The following is a 5091-nucleotide window of genomic DNA, read 5'->3' on the forward strand; positions in this document are numbered from 1 at the left end:
CTATCACTGAAGGATTTGACCAGAACAATTGTAGAGGATGAAAAATTTATTTGGGGACTCATGGCTTCAGAGATCTCAATCCACAGACAGCACGTTACATTCCTTGGGGCTCAACGAGAGGCAGAACGTCATGGTGGAAGAGTGTGGCAGAGGGAAACAGCTCACAGAATGATCAGAAGGCAGAAAGAGACTCCACACTCCAGGTACAAAATATATACCCCATAGCCAGCCCCCAATGAACCACTTCCTCTAGCCATACCCCACCTGCCTCCAGTTGCCACTCAGTTAATCTCATCAGGGATTAATTTGCTGATTAGATAAAAGGCTATGACCCAATCATGTCTCCTCCAAACCTTCTTGCATTGTCTCACATGTGAGCTTTTAGGGGACACCATATCTAAACTCCAACACTTTCCTTTGGGTATATACCCAGGAGTGATATAGCTGGATTATATGGTAGACTACTTCTAGTTTGAGGGCCCTCCATACTGTTTTCCATAGTGTTTGTACTAATTTGCATTTCCACCATCAGTGTATAAGGAGTCCTTTTCACTATATCCTTACCAGCATGTTTTTATGATAACTATTCTAACCTGGGTGAGATGGAATCTCAGTGAAATTTCAATTTGCATTTTTCTGATGGCTAAAACAGTGATCATTTTCTCATGTACTTATTGGCCATTTGTTCTTCTTTTGAAAAGTGTCCAGATGATTTTTTTCATTTATTAATAGATTACTTGTTCTTTGGTTAACTTTTCTGAGTTCTTTATATATTCTCGGCATAAATCCTTTGTCATATGAATAGCTGGTTAAGATTTGCTCCCATTCTGTAGGTTGTCTCTTCTCTCTGTTGGTTACTTCCTTTGCTGTGCAAAAGCTATTTAATTTGATGTAATCCCATTTTTCAATTCTTGTTTTTATTTCATGACATATTGGAGTCTTGTTCAGGAAAATGTTGCCTTGAAGTGTTTCCCCTATGTTTTCCTCTAGTAAAAACTACTTTTCATTATGAAAGTAATGTAACATTATTACAAAAAATTCAGAAAGTATAAAAAAAGAAAACAATCTACAAAAATCTAATCACCTAGTCAAACCGTGGCACATACCTATAGTCTCAGAGATGGGAGGCTGAAACAGGAGGATTACAAGTTTGAGGTCAGCTTCATCAACTTAGTGAAATACTCAGCAACTTAGAGAGACCCTGTCTCAAAATAAAAAGTAAAAATACTGGGGATGTAGCTCAGTAGTAGAGTGTCCCTGGGTTCCATCCCCAGTGCCCCCCCCAAAAAAAAATTCAGTCATCTAAATCAACCAGGCATTTCTTCCTTCCAGGTTTTTCATATATACCTTTCAACTAGCATGTGTATACTCTTATATTCTACTTTCTAGATGTATTAGAATAGCCTATACTTTAGGAATGGGAAAAGGGGCCCCAGAAAATCCAGAGAAGACTAATTTAAAGGAATAAGTACCATTAGATAGTTATTGGTGACTTGGAGAGAAAATAAATACCTGGGTAAAGATGATTCGATTTTAGTTTGGTGACAAAAGGAAAGGGAAGGATAAAATCTTGAAGTGGTGGTTGGATCCAGGGAAGGTTTTTAACATGAGTTATATTTGAGTGTGTGTCTAGACGGAGGAAGAAAGCAGAAGAGAAATAGAAAATATTGTTGACAGGGTGTAATTAATGGAGCACAGTTTCTACAGAAGTAAAAAGATCTGCGATTAAAATCTGAGAGTGAGAAAAATTGCTTTCTCTGACATAGGAGATCCATGCACAGAAGCAAGTTGAGGTAGCTCCTGTTCTATGGCGATGATTTGAGAGTCTAGGTCAAGTAGGGGAAGTCAAGTAGTTTCATTTCCTGAAACTGAGGGAGACAAAAGTGGATCAGGGGCTTTGGGAAGTGAATAACATTTGGACTGATTAAGCCAACAAGATTGCAGAGCATGGGACTGGGATTGTGGCTCAGAGGTAGAGCACTCGCCTAGCATGCATGAGGCACACTGGGTTTGGTCCTCAGCACCACATAAATATAAAATAAAGACATTGTGTCCACCTATAACTAAAAAAATCAGTATTTAAAAAAAAAGATTGCAGAGCATACCAGTGGGTAAATAAAGTCTGAATTAGAATTAGAAAGGACCTGTAACATCATCTAGTCCAATTTTTCATTTATACATGAGGAGTTGCAGTTAAGAAAGGGTGCACCAATCATGCGCTAGTAAGAGCTATAGCTAGGTGTGAACTTTCGTCTTCCTAAACCTATCTCTAGCCCAGGAATGTTACTGAAAGCTCAATTCTTGTCCTTGATGTCAATCCAAACATGAAGACATGGTTTTGAGAAAAAGGGAAAATAAGTTTTATTGCTTTTCAAGCAAAGGAGAAACACAGGGACTCCTGTTCCAGAGGCTGTGATTCTGCCCATAAGCAGTAAGAGGGGGCTTTTTTGGGGGGAGGGGGGCACTGGGTATTGAATTCAGGGCCACTCGACCACTGAGCCACATCCCCAGCCCTATTTTGTATTTTATTAGAGACAGGGTCTCACTGAGTTGCTTAGTGTCTTGCCATTGCACAGGGGACTTTTAAAGAGGTGATTCAAAGTCTACATTCCACGTGTTCTCTGTTGGGAGTTTTAATTCATTTGTTAATTGGGAAGATAGTCATTTCTGAGATCATCTGGTACAAACTCTCTCTCTCAAACCTGCGTGTTAGCTCCACCTCCTGCCCCTGCCATGAGGGCCCTCCATCTTTTTTAAAAAATACATTTATGTCTTTTATGTAATGCTGAAGATCAAGCCTAGAGCCTCACAAGTGCTAGGCGAGCACTCTACCACTGAGCATCAACCTCAGTCCCCCCCCTACCCCCCTCCATCTTAATGTACAACTCCTGTCTAGACTATTGGGAAGGCAAGTATAGGCTTTCACAAAATGGTTGGAAGATTTTCACCTTAATCAGTCAGGCAATGGTCCTTTCCATCAGAATGAAATGAAGGCTTAGCAAAAGATTGGAAACAACCTAGGATGATCAATATTAGGGACACAGTTTAGTAATTGATGATCCATCAGCAACACAGAATATGCAGTCATTAAATTAACTATGAAAACTGTAGAAATGAAGTGCTCATGATAAAATGGGAAGAGGAAATATAGAATCTAAAATATGTATACTGCAATTGAAAATATGTGAAAATAATTTATGCCCATTGAAGTTAACATTCAAAAAGGGAAAACTTTTCATGTGATGGGATTACAGATTTTATGGTTTTAAAATGTTCTTTATTATTGCTATGTCATCTATTCAAATAAGCATTTAAATAAAAAAGAAGTAATATTATGTCCTCTGGAAAGGAAATATTTATTTTCACAGTTACTGGAAGCAAATGTTTTCTATTGCTAAATAAACCTAAATGAAGGTGCAGAGGGTATCCTAGTCCTTTGAAATGCTCAACTTCCTCAGCATAATAAGCAGAAGCAGTCATCAGCAGTAAGTCTCCTGGCTATCACCGGCACATTTTCTTGAGTACTTCTCCTTTGGCAATGCCCCCCTTTTTCTCCCTTTCTCTCCTCCAGGATTAGAAGCAGATAGAAGGTGCTGGTAGACCTGGAAGGGCAGCAGTGGGAGAAAAGAGTCTGATCTCCTAAACACCTAAGATGTCAGACCAGCCCTTGTTTAATATATTTGTTTTAAAAATTTTTAACTTATTTTAGCAATTACACTCCATTAAAGTAAAAAAAAAAAAAGGAGCACTATTTTAAATCTATAATCCCACCACTGAACCAAATTGTTTTCGTGTATCTGTCTTATAATTTATACCTGGAGATACTGTTTTTATAGAGTTGCAATGACAATGTCTATACAATTGTGTGTTCTATTTTTGTCTCAATATTGTTGTGTTTAGACTTTTCTATGTTTATTGCAATCCTCAGAATTATGGTTTTCATTTCCTAAATAATATTCCATTCAATCTATGTGTATTAATTCACTAAACAATTTTGATTTTGTTGGACATTTGATTAATACTGGGGTTTTTGAGATTATGCTTAATGATATCATAAACTATATTTGCATATATATGCAATATATATTTATTTATATTCTATACATATATATGATATATATATATATAGTTAACATTCAGAAAGGGAAAACTTCATGTAATGGGATTATAGAGTTTATGATTTTAAAATATTCTTTATTATTGCTATGTCATCTATTCAAATAGGCATTTAAATAAAAAAGAAGTAATATTATGTCCTCTGGAAAGATATATATATATGTATATATAGTTTTTTTTTCTTCCTTTTTTGAATGATGACCTTAATGATAAATTTCCAGGAGTAAAATTCCTATGGAAAAGGACATGAATATAGTTTATAATTTCTGATACACATTACCAAATCATCTTTCAAAAGAATTGTCCTAATTTATCCTACTACTGGAACAGTATGGGGATATCTTTTCATTCTTTCCCTCCAAGCCAACCCAATAAGTGCTTAATATTTTTGCTACTTTAACAAGTATAAATAAAATGGTATCTCATTATTGTTCTTTAGTTTCAGTATGGTTAAATGTGGTAAATCACATCAAAGAAGCTGAAGAAATCTCAGATCTGGGATCACAACTGATGTTTCCCAATGACTAGTCCAGTGTTTTTAAAAAACTGTAACTAGCATGGTGGCACATAGCTATAATCTCAGCTACTTGGGAAATTGAGGCAGGAGGATTGCAACTTCGAGGTCAGTCTGGGCAACTTAGTGAGACACTGCCTCAAGATAAAAAGATTTTTAAAAATTATATAAAAAAAGATGGAGATGAAACTCAGTGGCAGAGTGTCTGTGGATTCAATCTCCATTACTGGGCAGGGGGATAACGCCAAAAAACAAACAAAAAATAAACATGTGTGTGTGTGTGTGTGTGTGTGTGTGTGTGTGTGTGTGTGTGTGTGAATTGTCCATTTCATGTCTTTTCTGTTCGCCTAATGGGGTGGGTTGTTGCTGGAAAAGAGGGGGAAAAAGGGGGTCAGCTACAAAAGGCTACAAGTTACCCCTTGACATTTGCTTCTGTTCCACACTACATAAGACATGCCAGG

The sequence above is a fragment of the Ictidomys tridecemlineatus genome, chromosome X (assembly GCF_052094955.1).
Source record: "Ictidomys tridecemlineatus isolate mIctTri1 chromosome X, mIctTri1.hap1, whole genome shotgun sequence".
Classification (NCBI taxonomy): domain Eukaryota; kingdom Metazoa; phylum Chordata; class Mammalia; order Rodentia; family Sciuridae; genus Ictidomys; species Ictidomys tridecemlineatus.